The 26,847-nt window shown below is 45.0% G+C and overlaps 1 protein-coding gene across 1 annotated transcript in view; it reads right to left on the bottom strand.

Moving 5' to 3' along the window:
* ANOS1 (anosmin 1) overlaps window positions 1-26,847 on the bottom strand; it is a 425,810-nt gene that overhangs the window by 156,757 nt on the left and 242,206 nt on the right. The window lies entirely within an intron of this gene.

Here is a 26,847-nt window from a genome sequence, read left to right as displayed (position 1 = left end):
AATCATTTTTCCATGGTCTTCAAGTTTGCTGTAAAAGTTTCAGGGTTTGAGCTGTAGCGGTGAGCAAAATTCACCTTCAGTAGCACTATCACTGAATAGTGAACATTAAGTAACTGAACCATTCGACTGAATCATACTACTACCACTATTCTACCCACTACTACAACTGCTACTACTGCTATTAGTAATAAAAATAAGTACGTCCCAGAGTTGCATCTCCTCTGTTGACAGAGCACTTTGCAGTTACCAGCTAAAGACACATTTTTTAACTCTCTCAGGAGATCTTTTTCCTACAGAAAAATTGGTCCATTATCTGTTCTGACCATAAGAAGCTGCTGCACAGGGGGCATCCTACTTGTGACCATGTCATGTGTCTGCACGAGTGTGTTTTCTGTAACTGATACAGTGAACTCTACAGCTGTCTGCATCTGTGGCTGAACAGAGTCTTGGGAAGCTGGACCTTGCTTTAAGTCTTCCTGAGGATGGTTGTTAGTAACATTTACCGCCATATTATGAGGGCATTTGAAAATAACGATAAGGACAGAAACAGTAGTTCCTGCCAAAGCAGAATTACAAGTTCTGTGGGAACACTGCATCCTGTGGTCTCACGTCTTGTACGTTTCACCAAGAAACATAGAAAAGGGCCTGGGACAGAGTAAATACAACTATGAATCAGCACAAAAACACTGATTCCACCGATTACTCCCCATTCCGCAGGGTAACAAGGAAAGTTCTAAGGTAATGCCAAGCCATGGGTTTAGTGTTCCCAAGGTATTGGAAATACCGCAAGAGAAAGTGCCTTTAAGGTACTCCTGCATCAGCCACCACTGTAAATCATGCTGTCTTCTTTCTTTTGTTCCCAACCTCTAACATCGAAGGAATGACAATGGCCGCCGGAGCTGCCAAGACAAGATTAGTTTTCTGTCCTGCTAATGAATCAGCCTTTTCCGGATCTGTGAAACCCATTACGAAATATTTTACTTCAGAGAGTTTACTGAGAATTATTAACATCTATAAGTGACATTTAGTGTCAACAGACCTGCTCATGCCCAGTATAATCTGACACATGGCCATGTTTCAACAGGACGATTAAGTGCAATTGTTCCCTTTAATCTGTCGTTCTAACAAAGAACCAGCCAACGATGGCTTTATGTGCACTGGAAACATGCTGTTAAGGGATTTTAACTGTCTCAGAGGTGCACGGGACATCAAGCAACACCAGTGTGCTCTGAGCCACAGGAGAATACAAGGGGAAGGCTAATGAAATGCTTCCCTGTCAAGCTTTTCCTTCCAAAACTAACAATGTTAATCCTTGATCTTAAACATTGATCAAAAACAATTAATGTTAATTTTAAGACTGTTAGTTTCAGATTTCACTAGTGATACACAGGCCAAAGAATGAGGATTCGTGCACGGTTAAGGAAAAGAACGAGTAACTTATGGGAATCAATAGCCAAATTAAATACATATTTCTTTATTAGGAATATTAGGTGCCCCATGGCATATAATTATGACTGATAACTCGGCTAGATTAAGCACTAGGGGCCTCTTTAAAAACCTGCTCACAATATTGGTATTTGTGGAAACTCCTGTTTGTGCCCAAAACTGAACCTGAATTACACTGAATAGCCGAACGCACAACCTCAGGATTTCAATGTCAGTGTCAAAAAACAACAGCAAGACCCAGTAGCCAGCCCATGGGCAACAGGGTCATGACTGATTTGCATATGGCTGGGTCTGAACTGGAATGGCATGGCAAGCAAAAAAACTGATGGATTAAACCCAGATCTGTGACTGGGGGTGAATGTTTTTACATTTGTTGCCCCAAGTGGGAAGGATATGCCCAGACGTGGGTCCCGTGCTTGCTATGCCAACATATTCAGGCTAGCCTGGCTGATGAAGGGTGATACCCTGAAACCGGTCCTAGGATGCTTGTTTCTGGTCCAGGGAGGACCCGGCCTGGAAGTTCGGGCTGGACTGTTCCCAGGGGGAACAGGGTCAAGACTGATTTGCATATGGCTGGGTCTGAGCTGGAATGGCATGGCAAGCAAAAAAAACTGATGGATTAAACCCAGATCTGTGACTGGGGGTGAATGTTTGATTTGTTCTGCATTCCGTCCATCTTCTGTTATTTTTGCATCAGTAGCCAGGTGAAGGCACATACTTGTGATTTTTTGCAGGCCTCCTTTAGTATGGATCTTTAATCAGTGTGTCATGATCCATAACTTTCATGAATTTAGGGCACGGGTTCAGGATAATTCATGAATTCACATGATTGGCAGACCAAAGAGAACACAAGTTATTTTCTTTCACCCGTTTTTTTAACATCAATCAATTAGTCATATTAGTGACAAATTATGTTTCACTAACAGATCAATCATGATTTATTCCTAGTTTTGCAGCAACCACTGAGCAAATTCCAAATTAACTTGTGCTCAGACCTCTGGTAAATTGGCACAGAGCCCTCAGGTTCAACCTAAAGGCAATATGTAAAGTAATAAAGTGAAAACACAACATAAGAAAAATCCCTTTCTAATTTAGACAAGTAGAACAGTTTTTAATGAATAAAACAAGGCCAAAACGACAAAAATGTAATTGATAGAACTAGAGATATGCAGGTTTAAAAATTTCAGTACATTTAGTGCCAAAAAGCACAAAGCTCCAACTGTAGATATCTCATCACGCTGAACTGGGACAAAGTCAGAAGTTCAGGCCAAGTGCAATGGAGCACTGGCCAGTGAATGGGACCCAGTTAGGCCCACTGAACAAAAGTACCTTAAATCCTTTTTGCAGAGCGTTTCGAGGTCCTGCGTCAAGGATGTGTTGGCAAGCCAAGACGATGAATTGGTTGTGAGGTGCTACAGAGCTGTGATGCGAGTGCCTACAGTGTTGTTTAGGATCTCGACGACAAAGGCTTACGATGAGAAGTCAGACGTCAAAGACCGTCGCACAGTCGAGGCAATGCGTCAGTTCCGAAGGGCTATGGGACTGCGGTGAGCGAACCTATGTCATCGTAGAGGCTGCCACAGCCAAGAGATTTGCTATGCCAGGGCCTCTGTTGGTGAAGTTTCGCACAGCAATGGTTCCGAAGCGGGTTTCAAGGTCAATATGGAGTCCTTGGGCTGCTCTTGCAGCAGATGCAATGCATTGGCTCTGCTTGGGATTGCACCACACAGCAGAGGAGATGTTGATTCTGCTTAGGATTGTCCCGCAGAGCAGAGAAGATGCATCAGTTCTGGTAGATCCGATGGGGTGACAGAGCACCTTCAGTCCCACTTCCAAGGGTCCAAGTCTGGGATGGCATCAGTTGGTAGGGGAGGACTCACAGATGGCAGAGTTTAGACGCTGGGTTCAAGGTTGTTGGAACCTTCGAGCCCTGAGGTTCTAGTCAGGAGACCAGTCAGCCAACCCTTGGAATCACTTTGGGTCCTTACATGCGGATCCAGTCCTTCTCACCCAGGCAGCTGGGTAGCAGATCAGCAAAACAGAGCAGTAGTCCAGCAGAATGGCAGTCCTTTCAGCAGCAGAGCAGTCCTTCTTCCTGGCAGAGTATCAACAGGTCCAGAAGTGTACTGAAGAGGTGGTGTCTGGAGTCCAATATTTATACCTTGGCCTTCTTTTGGAGTGAGAGAAACATCTGGAGGTCTCCCCTTGAAGTCTACAGACATCCTGCCTTCCCTATTCTGGCTGCAGACTTACTAAAGAGGGTATGTAACCCTTTGTGTGGAGGCAGAACACAGCCTATTCAACTGTAAGTAGGACTGTGCACTACTCCGCTCTCTCATCCTGTCACTGAAGGCCCATCAAGCCACACCTAAGCTCTCTAATGTGTGTGGCTGTCTAGGAGGAATACGCAAAGTCCACCTGTCAGCTACACCCAGAGATGTGACCCAGAGACAGGCTGTAGGCACTAAATGACTAAGAAAGGAAAATGCCAACTTTCTAAAAGTGTCATTTTTAAAACTGCAATTTAAAATATGACTTCACCATGTGTGGAGATTTCTCATTACAATTCCAAAGAAACCAAAGATGAACTGGTTACCTGTCCCCATTTTGAATGAACACATATTAAATCTAATAAGGAAGCTCCAATGTAATCCCATAGTAGGGGCATGCCTTGCCGTAGAGAAAAACAAATGTAAGGGTTTTTCACTACCTGGACATGTAAAACTAAAATCTACATGTCTCACTTTTTAAATGCACTGCACGCAGCCCTCTGGGCTACACAAGGCTTACTCTAGGGGTGACTTACATGCATTAAAAAGGAAGGTTTGGGCCTGGCAAAAGGTTATTTTTCCAGGACGAAATGGCAATTTTAAAACTGCACACACAGGCTGCAATGGCAGACCGAGACATGTTTAAAGTGCTACTTAATTGGGTGGCACAATCAGTGCTGCAGGCTCACTAGTAGCATTTCATTTACAGGCCCCTGGGCACAGGTAGTGCCACCTTACCAGGAACCTACATGTAGATTCAATTTGTCAATTGGGTATAAGCCAATTCTAACATGTTTTAAGGGGATAGCACAAGCACTTTAGCAGTGGGAAAGTGCGGAGAGTCCTAAAGCCAGCAAAAAATGAAGTCAGCAAAACAGAAAAGTTGAAGGCAAAAAGTTAGAGGGGACGTTAGGGGGAAAAGGGTGCCAAGAATGCCAGCTTTAGCATGTGTGTCCCCCTAAACTGAAAGTGGGGTGACCTACCCACCCCCTTGGGAGTTCTGTTCACTAAAGCGGAAAAACCTGGAGACACCATCTGCACTGGCATTGTCTGTTACAGGATGGTGTTCAACTGTAAAGTCCATCCCCTGCAGGGAGATGGCCCACCTCAACAGTTTGGGATTCTCACTCCTTATCTGCATTAGCCATCTAAAAGGTCTGTCTTCTGTCTGAACCCAGAAGTGAGAACCAAACAGGTATGGTCTGAGCTTTTTTAGTGCCCAGACCACTGCAAAGGCATCCCTATCTATGGCACTATGGCATTTCTGTTGCCTGGGAAGTAACCTCCTACTGATGGTTACAAGTTGATTCAGATCCCCTTCATTTAGGTGTGAGAGCATGGCCCACATGCCATGCTCTGAGGCATCTGTATGACAATGAATTATCTGGAGAAATGAGGGGCCTCGAGCATGGGTGCTGTGCACATGGTCTTCTTCAGGGTGTCAAAAGCAACCTGCCACACCTAATAGCACCACAAAGAAAAACAATATAATTGTAAAAATGCCCTAGGGTATTTTGGGGCACTTCTTGCATGGAGCAGTGAATAATAAATTAGCAATCCCTGGCACCTATTTATTGTTCTTTTTTTTTTTTTTAAGGGGGTGCCCCAGTTCCTACCCTCGGCATCTGCAGCATGCCCAAATGTTAGGGGTGACGGAAGAAGCCCCAAGGACTCAGCGACCAAGGCCAGCTCCCCAGCAAGCACCAATACTAGGTGCCGGCTGAAGCTGGCAATTATTTTTTTAAGTGGGTGCCCCAGTACTCACCCAGAGCACTCACGGCAGGCCAAATCATTGGGGACTATGTGGAGAGACCCAATTCCCCGCATCCCCAGGCAGCTTCCCAGCCAGCACCAATAGTGGGTGCAGGCAGGAGCGGGCTGTTTTTTGCTCCCGCCCAGGCTGGAGCAAATTTGTGTTCCCTGCTCGGAAGAGTGCGGGCAGGGATTTATCATTGTCTTCCTTGGCTGTACTATTCTGGGCGGGGAACACAACAGTGTCCCAGTGGAGGGTTCCTCAGGACACTGCACCTCTCATTGGGCCCCAGTGGATGGGGTTCCTGGGGCCGGTGAACAGTTTCAAGAGGGGGACCTAACGCCCTCTCCCCAAAATTCTGAATTTAGCCCCAGAGGATAGGGTCTACAGACCCTTTAAGAGGCTAGGGTAGGGGGAACGCATGCCCCCCCATCCTAAAAACCTGAATCTTTCCCTCGAGGATGGAGACCTCAGGCCTCTAAAATGCTTGAGGAAGTGGGGCCATACACCCCAACCCATAAAAACATTAATCTGATCGGGGCATGGGTCCACAGGCCTATGAGAGGCTCAGAGATGGGGGCACCATTATAATAAATTGCTCTGAGCCCCAGGACCCTGGCCCACCCCAGGGGGTTAATTTTGGGAGGTTGTTTTTTCTTTTTTCAAACGGGACCATGGATTTGCTTTCCTGTTTCCCTCTGGGAACCAACGACTTGGCCTAGGGGGTCAGGGTATCCCTTTCCAGCTCACCTATATGTTTTTTTTTTGTTTTTTTAACTTTATGTCAGGACAGAGGACTGAGTGCCCGAGTCCTAAAATAAGATCGTATATCTAGGTCTGTCAGATCTGCAGCTCCTCCATGGTATGAAATAAACCAATATTTTGAATCTTAATTTCTCAAAAATTACTGAACAGATTTATACCAGATCACAAAATGCACACTTTCTGGCCCAAGATATAGCTTTCTATAATATTTGGAATGCTTCAGTTCAGTCGTTTGTGCGGTATCCATGTTCAGTTTATGAGTTTTGGGACCTCCCCTTTTTCCCTCGGCCGCTGCTTGCCGGACCACCTCAAAACTTTCCTGGTATATATATATATATATACAGTATATATATATATATATATATATATATATATATATATATATATATATATATATATATATCATTGTCACCTCCTGCTCCGTAAGGGGCCACCGGCCCTGCAGGGCGGCCTGGGTTACTGGGACGAAGCATCCCACAGAAAATATCTCCCAAACACAAAAAGCCCAGGCAACAGTCCATGTTAAAATCCAAGCATTTAATAGCAATTCGGAGCAGCAAGACAAAAATCCTGACGCGTTTCGGCAACAGCATGCCTTGTTCACAGGTAAGTAAGAGCAGGTGGCAGTGAGCCAGTGCTTTTTAAATACACAGTCATGTGACTTCAATAACCAAACTCCAACTCCCATAATGCACAGTTCCATAAAATAACTTCCTGAACTGGAGCGCTTAATTTTCATATAGCTGCAATAGCGTCACAGGCACTTCAGTTCACCATACAAATGTTCTTATGTGCATTAGGTATCCATTACTTGATAGTCCACTTGCTTTTACAGTTGCTGCCCAGCATGATAACAGCTATACAAGGAATACATGAAAAGTAAGAGGAGAGGCACACTGTCTCCCTCCTATCCCTTGCTCACCTCCATCGCAATGTATTTCTCGGATAAATGCCTTGTTTGCATGAAGGTGAGCGGGCCGGGCCCCTTCCATAAAACTATCATTGTCACCTCCTGCTCCGTAAGGGGCCACAGACCCTGCAGGGCGGCCTGGGTTACTGGGGCGAAGCATCCCACAGAAAATATCTCCCAAACACGAAAAGCCCAGGCACCAGTCCATGTTAAAATCCAAGCATTTAATAGCAATTCTGAGCAGCAAGACAAAAATCCTGACGCTTTTCGGCAACAGCATGCCTTGTTCACAGGTAAGTAAGAGCAGGTGTGAGTGAGCCATTGCTTTTTAAATACACTGTCATGTGACTTCAATAACCAAACTCCAACTCCCATAATGCACAGTTCCATAAAATAACTTCCTGAACTGGAGCGCTTAATTTTCATATATCTGCAATAGCGTCACAGGCACTTCAGTTCACCATACAAATGTTCTTATGTGCATTAGGTATCCATTACTTGATAGTCCACTTGCTTTTACAGTTGCTGCCCAGCATGATAACAGCTATACAAGGAATACATGAAAAGTAAGAGGAGAGGCACACTGTCTCCCTCCTATCCCTTGCTCACCTCCATCGCAATGTATTTCTCGGATAAATGCCTTGTTTGCATGAAGGTGAGCGGGTCGGGCCCCTTCCATAAAACTATCATTGTCACCTTCTGCTCCGTAAGGGGCCACAGACCCTGCAGTGCGGCCTGGGTTACTGGGGTGAAGCATCCCACAGAAAATATCTCCCAAACACGAAAAGCCCAGGCACCAGTCCATGTTAAAATCCAAGCATTTAATAGCAATTCTGAGCAGCAAGACAAAAATCCTGACGCGTTTCGGCAACAGCATGCCTTGTTCAACATTTAAGTAAGAGCAGGTGTGAGTGAGCCAGTGCTTTTTAAATACACAGTCATGTGACTTCAATAACCAAACTCCAACTCCCATAATGCACAGTTCCATAAAATAACTTCCTGAACTGGAGCGCTTAATTTTCATATAGCTGCAATAGCGTCACAGGCACTGCAGTTCACCATACAAATGTTCTCACGTGCATTAGGTATCCATTACTTGATAGTCCACTTACTTTTACAGTTGCTGCCCAGCATGATAACAGCTATACAAGGAATACATGAAAAGTAAGTGGAGAGGCACACTGTCTCCCTCCTATCCCTTGCTCACCTCCATCGCAATGTATTTCTCGGATAAATGCCTTGTTTGCATGAAGGTGAGCGGGTCGGGCCCCTTCCATAAAACTATCATTGTCACCTCCTGCTCCGTAAGGGGCCACAGACCCTGCAGGGCGGCCTGGGTTACTGAGGCGAAGCATCCCACAGAAAATATCTCCCAAACACGAAAAGCCCAGGCACCAGTCCATGTTAAAATGTTAGGGGTGACGGAAGAAGCCCCAAGGACTCAGTGACCAAGGCCAGCTCCCCAGCCAGCACCAATACTAGGTGCCGGCTGAAGCTGGCAATTATTTTTTTAAGTGGGTGCCCCAGTACTCACCCAGGGCACTCACGGCAGGCCAAATCATTGGGGACTATCTGGAGAGACCCAATTCCCTGCATCCCCAGGCAGCTTCCCAGCCAGCACCAATAGTGGGTGCAGGCAGGAGCGGGCTGTTTTTTGCTCCCGCCCAGGCTGGAGCAAATCTGTGTTCCCTGCTCGGAAGAGTGCGGGCAGGGATTTATCATTGTCTTCCTTGGCTGTACTATTCTGGGCGGGGAACACAACAGTGTCCCAGTGGAGGGTTCCTCAGGACACTGCACCTCTCATTGGGCCCCAGTGGATGGGGTCCCTGGGGCCGGTGAACAGTTTCAAGAGGGGGACCTAACGCCCTCTCCCCAAAATTCTGAATTTAGCCCCAGAGGATAGGGTCTACAGACCCTTTAAGAGGCTAGGGTAGGGGGAACGCATGCCCCCCATCCTAAAAACCTGAATCTTCCCCTCGAGGATGGAGACCTCAGGCCTCTAAAATGCTTGAGGAAGTGGGGCCATACACCCCAACCCATAAAAACATTAATCTGATCGGGGCATGGGTCCACAGGCCTATGAGAGGCTCAGAGATGGGGGCACCATTATAATAAATTGCTCTGAGCCCCAGGACCCTGGCCCACCCCAGGGGCTTAATTTTGGGAGGTTGTTTTTTTTTTTTCAAACGGGACCATGGATCTGCTTTCCTGTTTCCCTCTGGGAACCAACGACTTGGCCTAGGGGGTCAGGGTATCCCTTTCCAGCTCACGTATATGGTTTTTTTTGTTTTTTTTTTAAAACTTTTTGTCAGGACAGAGGACTGAGTGCCCGAGTCCTAAAATAAGATCGTATATCTAGGTCTGTCAGATCTGCAGCTCCTCCATGGTATGAAATAAACCAATATTATGAATCTTAATTTCTCAAAAATTACTGAACAGATTTATACCAGATCACAAAATGCACAGTTTCTGGCCCAAATATAGCTTTCTATAATATTTGGAATGCTTCAGTTCAGTCGTTTGCGCGGTATCCATGTTCAGTTTATGAGTTTTGGGACCTCCCCTTTTTCCCTCGGCCGCTGCTTGCCGGACCACCTCAATACTTTCCTGGTAGATATATATATATATATATATAACATCTTGGTGCTTTTTGTGTCAATATTAAATTTTATCCTAAACTAAGGTTAACAGGCTGCGTTGAGGCGAACACAGAAGCGTTTTCTCACACAGATGAGCAAGTATTATCTTGTAAGATAAATTGCAAAATTGCACTTTTAAGCAGGTGTAGCCTACCGAACTGGGGGGGCGGCTCCTCCGCAATGCCAGAGGAGTACTGCCCCCCTGGCTAAGAGCCAGCAGATGAAAAATAAAACAATACCTTACTATAATTTTATTTTTGATCAGCTGGCTCAGCCAGCAGTGCAGGGAGTGGCGGGGCTGGGCCACGGGAGGAGGCACAGGGGAAGGAGGAGAGAGTGCACCTAAGTGTGCATGTGTGTTTGGCCGGCCGTCTCAGGCCGGCCAAACACAAATGCGCACTTAGGTTTCTCCAACCCGGCTGTGTTGAACAGCCGGGCTTGAGAAATTGCACAGGCAATTGAACCCCAAGGCAGTGTCTGAGCGGCATTCCAAGCCACTCAGGCCAATCCTGACGTTGCTCTCACACTTGGTTTAGCATGACAGCAGCACCAGGATTGCTGGGGAGCCTATGCTGGTGTCTCAGTGAAGGCTGGGACACCAGAAATGGAGCGAGGCGGCAGCGAGAACGGTAAGTGTTTTTTTTTTTTTGCTTCTTTCCCCTGTTCTCCCAATCCCCCTTTAACATTTGAAGCTGCCACCACTGCTGAGCTTTCTTCCATTGGTAAAGTAAAATTATCCTTTAATCTTTCCAAAAAAAATAGAATGCGTCGCAAATCTACTGAGTAAGTGATATCATGTAACTCATTGTAGAGCTCCTTGAATCCCTTTATGGATGAAAAAACAACATGATTTATTTTATTAATATTAAGGTCTATTTGACAGATAAATATTAGGTTCTACTTACTTTCTAAAACAGAACCATGTTTTCTAGGATTGTAGAGTCAAGCCACCATGCGCCTTTACTTCAGAACCCCCCACCTCCAACATAAATCTACTGATCCCTGTGCCGGCTACCGATACGTTCATCCGTCATGTTGTAGCCAATAACTTACTCTCACTATTTTCTGGCCTTCCAGTCGTTCCTTACTTCAAACAAAACAATAATGGAGTCTGAATTATTTACCGAATGGTACATGCTTCTTTAACGTCTATCCTACTCTCTTGCAGTGTTGATCCCAGCTGCAACTCATCACAAATACATTTGCACATGTACTAGCTTTTTTTAAATCACATAACTGAACATTTGAAGGGGCCCCAAAAATTATCAGATGGAACACACTGCTATAGGGCCTACTTTTCAACTGCTAGCTACTTTACTCAGGGAAGTGTATGAGATCTTCCTTAGTTTGGGTTATTTCCTCTGAATTGACCTAATTCTATTTATATGTAGTTGCAGCTATATAGTTGTTTACATCTAACCCTTGTACCAGGATATTTTATAATTTTTTAACACCCTCCAAATAAAGTCTCATAGATGTATTACTTTTAAACCACAAGAAAAGTTGTCCTCTCTGGCGTGTCTCTTAAGTGCCTTTCCCTGATAATTGTAACTTTATTTTGGGGGCCCCAACCCAGCTCCAACATTGTTCCCTACTATACTTTTTGATATAGCAGCACTTGCTTCCAGCTTTGATCAAGGGACACCTATCTTTACCTTGGGTAATTCCACTGGAGTAGGACAAGAGTAGAACTGCTAAAGTGTGGCTCCAAATAGTGATTTGGCATCACAAGAGGTGTACCCCATACACAGAAATCAAAATAATTCAGGTCCACAGAGGACATTCACCACCTGTATTTAAGAATATCAGAAAAAGAGATAGGGATTCTAGATTACATTTTGTTTCTTTTGTGAAAAAGGTTAGTCTGTGTCCCTTTGTATATTGCCACCTTGTATCTTTAAGAAAATGTACTGAGAACATTTTTATTCAGATCAAGGAAAGAGCAACTCTACCCGCTGGCTGAAGGTAAACATTCGTTGGTCTCCAGATGGCCATGCTAGTGGGCACACATCCATGAATATTAATTGTCAGGTGCGGTCTTGTCTTGAGGTAATTCTCACAAAAAGCGCCAAAGTCCGACCAATCGTGAACCTTGTTACTAAAACACCCTGTCATCTGTCTTCGAACCATAACAGTGATTTATTAAATTTAAAGAATGTGGGCTTCAAATATTCCCTATTCATTTAGCATGCAAGTCTTTCAGGAATAGGAATCGTTGAATTATGTATAAATGTGATTACCCCGATGACTGCCTGCTTCAACTTTATATTCGTGCCTGGGTAAAAGCTCACATCAAAACAGAATAATGCATTTGTGCAGACTTTCAAGTGCTCATGATATGGAGAATTGTGAATATTCTGACATTTTGACATCTTTCAAGAATATTCAGCAGTGGTTTTATTATGTTAGAGTAAAAAAGAGATAGAAGAAATAGAGAATGAGAGACAGAGGATCATGACAGAAACAGCGAGAGAGGGAAAGAGCGAGCCAGTGGAAAGAGGGAGATATAGTATAATATTTTAGTTGTTGTTTTGCTTATAATAATTTATATACTACTAACATGGCTAAATCTTTCAGCTTCTCCAAGATAACTAGATAAATCACCACTACCAATCACATTATAATGGTAACCATAAATACTCCAGTGTTATTATTCATCAAATAATATTTTGTAAATAAGGGAAAATACGTCAGCATGTTGTATAGTAAACATGAATTTCGTTTCAAGGTGGCAGTTGCTTCAATGACCTAAACCTTGAGATTAGTTGCTATAACTAAGATGTATTTTGCTAGGGTTCAGCAGCCAGCCTCGATCCCAGATAGGGGGGGGGGGGGGGGGGGGGTGCGCCTAGCTCAAGAGTTCGGAATGTCAGCTGAGAAACAGTGCAGAAATATGTTACAGAATTTATGGATAATAGCATATTCACATTTGGTGTCATTTGGCAGACTTGCAGGTGACTCCTGCTGATAATCCCGACTCGAAGTAGTACCGCAAATACTTGTCAGGATGGGTAAGTGAAGATGCATATGTTCTGTGTAGAAGTGTGGTAAGTGTGTATGTGCCATGAGCAACTCATGAGGGCCTCTGCCTGTACTGAATTATACCAGGAATCCCAGTTTCTACTCCGTCCGTTTACATTTAGAAGTACCTAATCGATTGAAGAGCAGAAGGTTCGTGTGTGGTGTGGAAAGAATACTGCCAATTAACCACTAGAGGCTTTTTTTAAATGTATTTTCTGAACTTGCAATCCACTAGTCACTAACGGATATATTTGGGAAGAATCAATCATATTAGATATTTATTTTCCTTCAATATCTCCCGTTCAGGGAACTATTGAGCCTTCACATATTCTTTTGCCCAAGAAATATTAAGCCTTGAGAAAGCTTCTCAGGTAACTAAACATGTGTCTTCTGTTTCATTGTGTTTCCTTTTCCTGGTCAGCCCAAGGATTCACTTTCATTCAGTTCAAACAACTTGGCCAACATGCACCACTTTCCAAGTACTACACTGGAAAAACGGAATGGTTTCTCACTAGTTTTTCTTAAATTGACCCATGGACTCTGACTCCTCACCAAGTATTAGTAATATGACTTATGGACATTTAAACAACTGAGACATTTTAACAACCGGCACTGGTAGTTGGGGATCAGTGAGCCCATGTTGTGGAGACTTTGCCCTCAGGCTGGGGTGGGACTTTGTCCCACATCTAATCATCTGCTTGTGGGCAGGTCCCTGGTGTGCATCAAGAGCGACACCGCTCTTCCGAAGCACGCAACATGGATTAACTAGCACTGAGATTTGGGGATCAGTGTGCCCAGTGTTGTAGAGACCTTGCCCTTAGTGGGAAGGTCCCTGAAGCGCTTCAAGAGTGACAGCGTTCTCCCACAGCATAGGACATTTGAACAACTGGCACTAGTATTTGGGGAACAGCACACCCATGTTGTGGAGACTTGGCACTCAGGCTCGGGTGAGACTTCGTCCCAAGCCAGTCATCTGCTTGTTGGTAGGCCTCTGATGCGCATCAAAAGCGAAAGAGCTCTCCTGCGGCCCGGGATGTCTGAACAACCGCCATTCATATTTGGGGATCAGCATGTCTCGTGCTGAGGAGACTTTACCCTCAGGCTGGGGTGGTACTTCGACCCCCAGACAATCTAATGCTTGTGGGAGGGCCCCTGACGCTTAAGAGCACTCTCCTGCAGTGCTGGACATTTGAACAACCGGAACTGGTATCTGTGGATCGGCACACCCCGTGTTGTGAAGACTTAGCCCTTAGGCTGGGGTGGGACTTTATCCCCCAGCCAATCATCTACTTGTGGGTGGGTACATGATGCGCATCAAGAGGGAGAGCGCTCTCCCGCAGCGTGGGACATTTGAACAACCACCAGCACTGGTATTGGGGATCAGTAGCCCTGTGTTGTGGAGACTTTGACTTCAGGCTGAGGTGAGACTTTGTCCCCCAGACAATCATTTGCTTGTGGGTGGGCCCCTGATGCGCATCAAGAGTGAGAGCACTCTCCCACAGCGCAGAACATCTGAACAATCGGCGCTGGTTTTTGGGGATCAGTGCGATCCATGTTGTGGAGAATTTGCCCTCAGGCTGGGGTGGAACTTCATCCCCCAGTCAAACATTTGCTTTTGGGCGGGCCCCTGACATGTATCAAGAACAAGATGGCTCTTCCACAGCGCAGGATGCATGCGAGCTGGCCCGAGCTGTGCCAAGACGCGCCAGTCTTAGCCCATCATAGCCTGAATGAGGCTGGGCCAGGCCCCTCTCTTGGATTTTGAATTTTTCAATGTGTCTCTGAATTCGCTGTGATTCATAATGGTACACTTTGTTTAAGTTCAACTGGTAGGCAATATTTAGTGGGAGTGTTTTTTGTATTAATCCATTACCCTAGTCATTTTATCCTGCAGCTATGGGGAAAAGAAAGGTAAACTCAGTAGCGAACACTGAACCTCATCAAAACACCCTCGTTCTACTATAGATAATGTTTTGGTAAGGGCAGTAGATTTGGTGACAAATTAAATATAGTTAGCTAAGCGCCGCCTTTCCCTGTCGACCGATCCCCAAACAGATCTTCCTGCTTGGGCTTCAAACTCAACAGAGAGAAATGTGGTTGTAGAAGCTCAGATTCACACTACTAACCTTGTGAGTGATATGGTAGAATCCCCTACAATTGGAATAATTTCGCCCATATTGAATCTTTCTGAGCAAACTGATTTGGAAAGGGTCCCAGCCTTACACATGTATACAAAGCTCCCTTATGGTAGACCCCCTGCCAAAATGTAGGAAAAAAGCTGTGATATCTAAAGTCTGTAAGGCGAACCCTCTTGGTCGATATAACACAACATCAATCTCTCTTCCTCCTTTGGATTTTGGGGCCACTGATAAGCCCTTAATAAGTGAGTTACTAGATACTAAATTAAGTATGATCTATGATCGTTTGGCTGCTATAGAATCCGCCTTAAATAACATCTCTAAAGCCAAAGGGAGTTCCAACAGCGAGGCGAGACTAGTTTAACTGTGGATAAAGTCCCAGTCCTCCCTCAGGCTATAGCGTCTAAATTAATTACACTACTGAGGAGGGCTCCTGTGAATAACATATCTGTAGTCATGCATAAAAACGGGGCAACCACAATTTACCTGCTCCATTGGTCAACGGAGGCCAGAGCAAACCCCAACACAAGAGCGTATACCATCAGGTTCCATGCCTCTAATTGTATCCACTCTAGGGGTAGGTAGAGAGGGCAGTGATGCAAATTTAACTGACTTACCTGTTACTGACCTCCTGCCAGCCTCATGCCCATATATAATTATTTTGGGAAATGTCCGCAAATTGGCCACTGGTTCTCTTGAAATAACTTGGTCTTTAAGAAATAAGGTTTTGCACTGGCTGAAGAATGTGGTGCACTGCGGCTGGGATTTGAGCAGAGAGATACTTATTGTTAGGCAGGTATTGTGGCATTACCAAGGGGTTATTTGGGAGAAACGGTTATAGTAAATGGTCAAAGACCCAAAACAGCTGAAAAAAGCCAATTCTGGTATAAGCTTTTTGAGTACTGTAACGATCCTCCCTCTTGGCTAGTTTTACAGACATCTGAGTCAGAGGGTGCCACTGGCAAACCAAGGAATCCACAATAGTAATAGTCACCAATTAGGCTGTCCCCTGCCCTTACAGAACATATATACAGTTCTATCAGGGATGGACGGAAATCACTGACTTTGATCAAGTAATGAAAGCTGGCCCCCCAATTTCCTCTACCCAGGGGAATATATCCTCGGATAATACACAAGGGTTAAGCTGTAATTCAAGCTGCTCGAGTACTGGTGGAGCAAAATATGTTTTCCCCTTTCTTTCCTTGAATATTGCAGGAGTACGACATAAACTACAAAATCAGTATGGGTTATCTATGATTGAGAACTTTGATATTGTTTGTTGTATGGAAACCTGGGCCTTTGAGGATATTGCTATAAACAGCTTTATATCTTACTGTACAAATGTCGTCTCATCAAATGCTGGCAAAGGAAAGGAGGAGTTGGCAACTTTTGTGACATCTGCAATTCAAGGTCTTGAAGTCCAATTTGCTGTTTCCAGACAATGTTGCCAGATATTGGTTGTCAATGTTCCTAATAATGTTGAGATTCATTTTTTAAAATATATATATGGTTTATTGAGGAGCCGGGAAGAGAACTCTCAAGAATGTCTTGAAAGGATTAATGCAGTTACATCAATTATGTGGGCAGACAATTTTTATGTTTTCAAATGACCTTTTGAAGGTGATCGGGTTTGTGCTTTTATGGATTTTGAAAATGCAAATTTGGACCACTTCATCCATTCTCAATATGGCAACGTTCTTAACAAATTGATCTTACTGTTTAGTTTAATCTTTTCTTCTGATGCTCAGAGGCATGTAAAGGAAAACCCACCCACTTTTACTGGTAAAGGCAGAGGCAGTATGATCGATTTTGTTTTGGTATCTTGTAATTTGGGTAAGCTTTTATAAACCTATGAGGTTTTTTCACTCCTCTTTGGTGATCATAACTCATTATGTTTGAAATTCTAAAAATTGTGGTTTGATACACCAGCTATCAAGTTTCCTTCCGAAAATAGTTTTACTGTAAACAAAGGGGTCCGTTCAAAGCGGGGTCCAATTGACCCAAATACGTTTTTAACTGACCTGGTAAATGTTCATTATAAAGAACTGCAGAGTTGCCTTTCTTGTGTAGATGATCCTATTAAAATCTTGGAAAATACTGGGATAATCACAGATGCTATATTTAGCCAGCTTACATTAGGTAAACCTTACAAGGAAAGGTCGTGGGACTCATGCTTTAATCATGAGTGCACATCAGTCTTAAAACTCTTAAAAGCAGCAAAAAAATTCACCACGCTAATAATTAGCGAAGTCAAAATTTCCAGGTTAGGTTATAAAAGTGCCGTTCAACAAAAGAAGGAAGACATAAAGAGAAGAGCATGGGGTGACCATTAGATCAGTGGAGTTAAAAGATGCTAGTCTATTTTGGGACGTAGTTAACCAGCCTTTTTGTTCTGAAAACGGACTATCAGAGGTGGTATGTCACATCCTGGTGCACAAATGGACAACGTATTTAATTTGTTTTTTTACTTCGAACATGTTGGTAGCAAGGGATGTCATAGGAATGAGGCCTGAATCACTCCTCGTGGAGGATGCCTGAATACAGGGTCTTATAAATCTACCCTCAGTAATGGAAGCAATTATCAACACAAAACAAACATTTGCAATGCAACGGATCTCGCATTTCTCCTAGTTAGAGCTATTAACAGTTGTAAATTCCCAACCGGACTTTTCTTGCCTCATTAAATGGGAAAAAACCACATGCGCGATCGCAGTGCTAAACAAGCGAGATTGCGCTGCGAAAAAAGAGAAAAAGTAGTCCACAAACCGGACGGAAAACAGCAAGCCTCATATGTTTTCAGTACTTGGTCGCTGAGCTCGAGGAAGGCTAACCACGGAAAAGGCATGACGTATGCATGCCTTCCACTAATGAAAGCAAGCAGATTTTAAAAGGCAAGCCCACGAACCCATGAAAGACACTGACGTGACATGGACGGGGCTACGAGCCCTTTTCTAACTACTACAGCGTCTCGCAAGCGAAATGCATGCACAAGCACATGCTACGCAGGCTCGACCCTAAAAAGGTAAAGGCCCTGGGCCCTGATGGGGTTCTGAATTATCTGTTTAAATCAAACGTAGCCTTTTGGGCCCCTCTAGTTACTAATGCCCTTAGGGTAGCTGTGAGGAGCGACTTGATAGCTTCTTGGAGGGAATCCGTAATTATTCCCATTTTTAAAAAGTGTGATCAGAATCCCTTAAGTGTTATCACCCGATTTCTCTGCTGGATTCTACAATAAAGATTCTTGGCCGTGTCATTCTAGGGAGAGTATAATCCTAGGCAGAAGCAAATTCCTTTTTAACTCCTATACAATATGGTTTTCACCCTGGTTTAAGCACTATGGAACAGGCATTACATTTAATACTTATAAAAGATAAATATGTTTCTGCTAAGAGAGAGATTTTGTGCCTGGTCTTTATGGATCTCTCTTTTGCCTTCGATTTAGTGGAAAGGGAGAGGCTGTGTGATTTGATGAATTAGGCTGGTATTGAGCCCTCCTTTAGTAAGTTTAATTAGAAACTTACACCGGGACTCCTCAACAAGGGTTTGCTTTTCTCAATCTGGTGACTGCACTGGACCTATAAGGGTAACAAGGGGTGTAGGTAAGGGTCTATATTAGCCCCCTTTCTTTTCCTTGTTTATATTAATTCCCTTCACACAGACATGCAGTGAAGATGTTCCTAGGATTGGTACCTGAGCAGTTCCAGTGGTGATATACACCGATGATGCGTTTTTTTTAGCATGCACGGGAAATGGGTTGAAAAAATTGGTAATTTGTTTTTTGTGCTTTTATTTCAGGTTTTATTCTCAATCAACAACGATCCTTGTGGGCCTGGAAATATTAAATGTAAAGCTTTTTTTTACGGGAATCCCATTGCAAAAGCTAATATTTTTAATTATTTAAGCATTTATTAGATGCTAGAGGGCATTGGGACTGCTCTGTGGATAACAGGACTCAGAAAATGGAAATTGTTGTCAATGCCATCTTTAGATTTGCTAAAAGGCTGGGGCAAAAACCAGTTAGGGATTTGCTCCATCTATACAAAAGAAATGGGCATATTTTTAAGCCCCTAGCACCAACTTGCGCCACATTAATGTCATTTATTCTGACGTTGATGTGGCCCAACGTGGCCAAAATCCCTGTGCCGTATTTACAGGGTGGCGCAATGCATGCATTGCGCCACCCTGTAACCCTTTGCGCTACATTATGCCTGCGCCAGGCATAATGTATGCAAAGGGAGTGTTCCCCGTTAGGGGAGCCGGAAAAATGGCACAAGGAAATCTATGAGATTTCCTTATGCCATTTTTTACTGCACTTTTAACGCCTGCTCCAGAGAAGGCATTAGGAGCAGGCTTTAAAAGGGGCCTTCCGTTCTTTAGAATGGAGCCCTATGTACTCTGCAGGATTAGCGCAAATATTTTGGCGCTACTCCTTCAGAGTACATCCATAGCGGCATGAAAGATGACACTATTGTCCCCTAACCTGCACCATGGTGCGCTGTATTTTAAATATGGTGCACACATGGTGGCGGTAGGGGGTGCTAAGGGGCGCAGGGGAAGTGTCGCTGCACTTGGTGCACCGCCACTTTCCATAAATCTGCCCCTAAATGTCTTGCGATGAGAACGTATGGAGCAGGAGTCTGTGACTATGCAGCAGCTGGGAAACTCAGGCAGCTGCGAATGGTTGTCTATGCAAACACCTGATCCTCCCGAGAATCATGGCAAGCTTCATCACACATATGGAAGTAGGCCTGGGATATATAGAAGATCAAATTAACTTTGCCTCTCTTTCTTTGTGGTTTAAAAATGGAATACCCCAAATGCTAATTTTTCCAGGCAGGTGTTAGCTGACTGTGTCAATTTAGAAAGTATGTCTGCTATTCCATGGTTGTTGTATATTAAAAACTCCTTCTCAAGTTTAAGGTGTGAACTTTTTTTGTCATCCACAAAACTATTGGCAAAAAGAAGGCAGCTTTTATGTCTTATAAAAGGAGAAAAGACTTTTAGGTGTTTTGGATATGCCCTCAATCATTTCATATTTTGAAATCTCTCCAACAATAGGCCTGGAATCATATTTAACTTGGGTAACAAATCCACAACATAGATTTTATCTTACATGATTTCAGCTTAACACTGTACATTTTTAGTGGCTTTTCCCACCTCAGACTCTTGGAATGTGTTGGAAATGGCCCTTTTTGCAGGGTTATCGACAAACCTTTTGCGTTATTTCTCCTATTTTTCAGATCTGTTTTTGCTGGCTTATTGTCTCTGCGCACTTTACCACTGCTAATCAGTGCTAAAGTGCAAGTGCTCCCTATATAAATTGTACTGTTGATTGGTTTATCCATGATTGGCATATATGATTTACTGGTAAGTCCCTAGTAAAGTGCACTAGACCACAGGGCCTGTAAACCAAATGCTACTAGTGGGCCTGCAGCACTGATTGTGCCACCCACATGAGTAGCCCTGTGAACATGTCTCAGACCTGCCACTGCAGTTACTGACATTTTGACCAGGCAAGTGTTCCCACTTGCCAGGCCCCAAACCTTCCCTTTTACTACATGTAAGTCACCCCTAAGGTAGGCCGTAGGCAGCCCCATGGGCAGGGTGCAGTGTATGTTAAAGTTGGGACATGTACTGATGTGTTTTACCTGTCCTAACAGTGAAATACTCCAAAATGTGTTTTTCACTGTTGCAAGGCCTATCTTTCTCATAGGTTAACATGGGGGCTGCCTTTAATATCTTTAAAGTTCAGTTTCCCTTTGAGAGCAGATAGAAATGAGGAGTTTGGGGTCTCTGAACTCACAATTTAAAAATATTTTTTTTGTGAAGTTGGTTTTTAGATTGTTATTTTTAAAATGCCAATTTTAGAAAGTGGGCATTTTCTTTCTTAAACCATTCTGTGCCTCTGCCTGCTTGTGTGCTCCACGTCTGGGTCAGACTGACAGTTGGGCTGTTGTGAATTCCCTCTACACAGTGACACAAAGAAAGCTGTGTTGTAGCATTCATTTCTTGATGAGCCATCTGGGCTAGAGTGGAGGGAGGAGTGGTCACTTACACATGAAAGGGCTCTGCCTGCCCTCGCACAATGCAGTCTCCGACCCCCTGGTGTGTGTCCAAGGTCAGACAGGATCTTGTCAACAACAGAGACTTCCCTTTGAGGTTTGCCTACTTCAAAGGCAGAAAGGGGTATAAGTAATGGACCCAAAACCCCAGACTTTTAGAATCTTTCTAGATCAAGAGGAACCTCTGCCAAGGAAAAGAGCTGAAGAGCTGGAGGAGGAGTACTGCCCCTTTGCTGTGTGTGCTTTGCTGGGTTGGCCTGCAGTTGCGGCTTCTGCCTTAAAAGAGAGCAAAGGGTGAACTTTGCTGTGTATCCTGCTTGAGAGAGTTCTCCAAGGGCTTGGAGTAGAGCATGCTTCCTGTTGGAAGTCTCAGGGACACCAAAGACTTTAGTTTCATCTGCCTACAGCACTGCGAACTAAATGTTCTGTGCTGTTCAAGAAGAAAAACCACCGCAACACCTCTGGCCTGCACCATACCCTGCCGACGCTGCACGGAATTACACTGCCCCCCTTCGCACCACAACACTGGTCTCACTGATGCCGCTATCTGACTCAGCCACTGAACCGCTGCTTGCACCATGACCTGTGGGGCCCGCACTCTGGCATTGCTTTGCTCACACAGCAGCATGGGCATCCCTGATGCCGCTACTCCTGCTGACACCGGCACCGCTGCCTGAACCATGGGCTGTGGACACCGCTCATGAGGTACAGGAAGCACCGTCCCATCCCGCACCACAGCCCCCGCCCATCGACGCCAACCATCGACTCCAGTGTCATTAACAGACATCCCTGTCTGCACCACGACCCGTGGATGCCGCACAGCACTCGCCCCGTGCCGCACTGCCGACTTTGGCCTACCGAAGACAGCGCTTCAGCGATGACGATGCCGCTGCCTGCACCGTGACCTTTAGACACCGCACGTCGCACCGCCCCACTTCATAATGCAGCCCTGGTCTCACCGACGCCGCTGGATGGCGTCAACGACCCAGTGCCTGCACCGTGACCTGTGGGCACCGCAAGTCACATCGTCCCACTTCGCATTGCAGCCCCAATGTCATCCATACCAACTCTTGTGACTGAGCCCGGAGCTCGATCTGCAACAAGTGTGACTTCAAGGGCCCGACAACCCCCACACCGATTCCAGAACCAACACCACGATGCCGCTTCCCAGATCTCATCGCAAGGATCACGACGCGCTGCATTTCCAAGGTACTGTTTGCGGGTCTTCCAGACACTGTAGCTGGCCCGCCATGCTGTGGACGACCTGACTGTTGGTTTTGTTGATCACAACACCATGATAGCCCCCAGTGGAGCTACCGACTTCAAATAACTGTATTTTTAAGTTAATTCTTGCAAAAATCATATCTTTATTATTGTATGTTGGATTTTTATCGTTTTGGTCTGGTTTAGCACAGATAAACATTGGCTATTTTTCTAAAACTGGTATGGTGTCCTTTTGTAGTGTTTTTTTTTACTGCATCACTGTGGTTTATGTGCAAATGCCTTACACATTGCTTCTGAGATAGGCCTGACCTCTTGTGCCAAACTACCAAGGGGGTGAGCAGGGGTTAGGTGAGCTGGGTATCTCCCTTATCCGGACTAGAGTGCGGTTCCCTACTTGGACAGAGTGCAAACGGACTGCCAACTATAGACCCCATTTTTAACAGAATGCTTATTTTCTTAGTTGTCCCTGTAGTCAAACTTTTTCTCTATCCACTTTGTACTTTATATTATTCTGCACTTTATATGAATCCTTGCCATTGTGGTTTTTGCATTCAATCCTTCTTTCAAATTACAATACCGTCTCTCCCTAATATTGAAACGTGCACTGCTGTCCTTAATTTTATTATTGTTGCCATCAAATTAAGAAAATTTGATGCACTTAAGGCTTATAAAACTGACATTTTGGCTGTTTTTACCTTGGAAATTTTATTTGTCCTGATGGAGTTTTCATTTATGTTGTTTTTGTGTGCTATTATGGTTGTAATATTTGGCCGAATAAAGAATATTTTGACTTGACTTATGGACTATAAGGAGTAGGCACCTGGACACCTAACCTGTCACTTGCTTGTGGCTTCCAGTTTCTGCTTGTACCAGACTGAACCAGTGACACGGCAGCTGCCTGGGTTTTCCTGTCGGGGTTTTCCCAACCTGGATTTCCCACTCAACATTGTTCCTGCCAGCAGAAGCCCCACTCTCTCCAAGATCTAGTTACCTGTCTGTTCCTAGACCATGCACTGGCCCTCCCTGCCCCCAAAGGCACACCATCTGCAAGTCCAACACCATCCACCCCAGACGCTGCAGCAAACACTGCCACTATGCTGACCCATGCTCCATATTATGACCTTTCACCTGTGCCCACTGCCAACTTCCCCTGCTACAGCACACACACTGTCCATCCTCACCCCGAACACACCACAGACACCACCAGAACAAACACACCAACTTGCATGCGCCCTTCTTAACACACGCTCAGTATGCAAGCATTCCACTGAATTATGGGACCTCATCGTCAACCTCGCACCCGACATTGTCTTCCTCACCGAGACCTGTCTCTACCCCACATCCGCCCCAGCGATCCCCGGCGAATTTAAAATCGCTCACCAGAACTGCACCAACAAGCCGGGAGGAGGAACAGTCATCATCCACAAAGAGCCAGTATAGTGCACCACCACCACCGAAAACAACACCACTCTCTGGAACATCCCAACTTCAAGCTCCACACAGAGGACAAAACAACCATAAGAGGCACCCTCTCATACCATTCCCGAGGCCTGCACTCCAGCTTCCGCAACACCATTGAAGACTTAATTGTGGCCCAAGCCTTAGACACCAAGGATTACATCTTCCTCAGCGACCAAAATTTCCACATCGTCGACACCAACTAAAACATGTCCAGCCTCGCATTGACCCAAATCATCCATGACCCTACACACACTGCAGGACACATGCTGGACCCCATTTTCACCTCCAGCAACCGGGTCAAATACAGCCATGTCACAGAACGCCCATGGACCCATCACTACATAGTCCACTTCAGCATCTCCAGCCCCCACACCTCTACCTCCGGGATGACCAGCCCCCCCCAATGGAGGTGGAATACAATTTCAGAGACCAGCTGGGTGGATGCCCTCAACACCTTCATCCCCAATACATCACCAACCTCTAACAGGGAGTTTAAAACTGCAACGCCTGGATCAACAACTGCACCAACAGCATCATCCCCTTCAAGTGCTACATCCAGAAAAAATCATCCAAATAGGCCAGTTCATACACCCAAGAACTCAAAACAGTGAAACGAGACAGCAAACCGCTGGAGAGGAGATGGCGCGCCAGCAAGGACACATCCGACAGAGCAGTCTTCAAGACCTATCTCAACCTCTACCACCACCTGCCGAGGGCAACAAAGAAGACAGCCCTTGCCACACGCATTGAAACCAGCACCAACAACACAAGGAACTTTTCAACATCGTTAAGGAATTCTCCAACCCAGCTGCCAGCGAAACAACATGACACCCTCACAGTAGCTGTGTGACAACCTCACCCACTTCATCCACAACAAGACTGCAACCATATACAGAATCTTCAAACCCCAACCCATACCTACGGACTTCCTCGACAGATATGCCACCACCATAACTGACACAAACCACACACTGAGCACCTGGAACATCCTCTCCACCCAGGACATCACCTCCATCATAAATCCATGCACTCAGCAGCTCCCACAGACCCATGCCCGCAACACATTTTCAACCTTGGAAACCAAAGGATTGGCCCGGATCTCATCACCCTGCTCAACACCTCTATCACCACCGCAATATTTCTGACGCCTGGAAACACGTCGAAGTCAGACCACTACTCAAAAAACCCTCTGTCCGACCACAGCAAACCTAAAACCTACTGGCCAATCTCCCTGCTCCCACTCCTTGTGACAGTACTGGAAAAGATCATCAACAAGCAACTCATGCCATATCTGGAGCAGAAACTCATCGCCTCCAAATATGGCTTCCACAGCAATCACAGCACTGAAACTCCCCTGATCGAAGCCACCGACAACTTTTGAACCCTTCTTGACTGAAAAGAAACAGGAGCTATGATCCTCCTCGATATCTCTGTAGTCTTCTACACTGTATTCCACCACATGTTGATTGAAAGAATCTGCCACATCAGCAACCAAGGGGACGCGCTCAAATGGATACCCTGCTTCCCCACTGGAATAACCCAGAAGATCCACCTCTCACCTTTCACTTCCAAACCCAGGGGGATCACCTGCGGTGTCCCTCAAGAGCTCATCCCCCAGCCCCACACTCTTAAATGCATAATTTTACCCGCTGGCTAGCATCATCAGATCCCATGGTCTCAAAATAATTTACTACACAAACAATACCAAACTCATCCTCCCACGCGCCGACAACCCCTCTACCACCAGAACCAACTTCCACAGATACATGACAACCATCACTGACTGAGTGAAAAACAACTGCCTGCAGCGGAACACAGACAAGACGGAAGTTATGATCTTTGGCAACAGCAGCAACACATGGAACCACTCCTGGTGGCCATCAGACCTAGGGCCCGCACACACACCCCCCAACCATGCTAGAAACCTCAGAATCATCATTGACAACAAGCTCACCATGAAATCACAGATCAATGCCGTGTCCTTCACCTGCACCCTTGCTTTGCGCATGCTACGGGAGATCTTCAAATGGCTACCCCTACACACAAAACACACCATCACACAGGCCCTCGTCACCAGCAGACCGGACTAAGGAAAACACTGTCTACCTAGGAATCGCTGCACACTTCCATACAGAGACTTCAGCCCATACAGAAAGCCGTAGTCAGCCTCATCCTCGCCCTTTCCCAACAAACCCACATCACACCCCTTCCCAGGCAACTCCACTGGCTCCCCATACAGAACAGATGCCAATTTTAGCTGCTGGCCCACACACACAAAGCTCTGCATAACCAAGGTCTTTCGTACAATAAGCCCAGCCTTAACTTCACTAACCTGCCAGAAGACTACACTCTGCCTCCCTTTCACTTGCCCATACTCCCTGCATCTACCGCAGCAAAAACCTGGAGCAGCCTCTCTACTCACCTCCGGACCATCACCTCACTTCGGGAATTCTGAATGGCCTTCAAGACCTTACTGTTTGAATAAGCCTCCGGGACCTGCAAGCACCTACATACTGTATCAGGTGATTAGCCCCACTTTATAAATCCTGATTAATTGATTAATAAGTTCATATGTTGAATCTGCAAAACATTGTATCGTTTGTCTTTATATCACATTACCAGAATCATTATGTATGTGGATAGAGATTTAAGGTTGTTAAGACTGTAAACAATTTAGCTCTGTTGGAAATGTGTTGATAATGCTATTTTGACTACCACATTTTCAATACATACTTATAATACTTCTACATAGGATTTTTCAAGACGACTCGTTAAGAGCACTTCCACTCACATGCTTCATCTGCAAAGGAACCACGTACTCAAATAATCCCCTCAGATCATCCTCAAGAACCGTCATTTTCTGTAGAACTTCAAAATCTTTCCTCTTGTCTGTGTGATTCTTAAACCAGTTTAACTAGCGCTCTACTCTCTTGTTCCCTAAAGCATGGGGGCTTGTTAACGCTCCGGTGAGGTCATAATTCACTCATGATTATTCGGAATTTCTCAAAGAAAAATCAAGACATACATTTACATACAATTAATTTGAATGGCGTTAGTTGCATATTCATTTATCACCCAGAAAATCTACCTTGAAGCAACCATCTTAGACCATAAATGGGTACAAATTATTTTTTCTAAGAACTGAACACATCTGATGC

The sequence above is a fragment of the Pleurodeles waltl genome, chromosome 8 (assembly GCF_031143425.1).
Source record: "Pleurodeles waltl isolate 20211129_DDA chromosome 8, aPleWal1.hap1.20221129, whole genome shotgun sequence".
NCBI classification, from domain to species: Eukaryota; Metazoa; Chordata; class Amphibia; order Caudata; family Salamandridae; genus Pleurodeles; species Pleurodeles waltl.
Note: the sequence above shows the minus strand (reverse complement) of the source record. Positions and strands in the feature narration are given on the sequence as shown.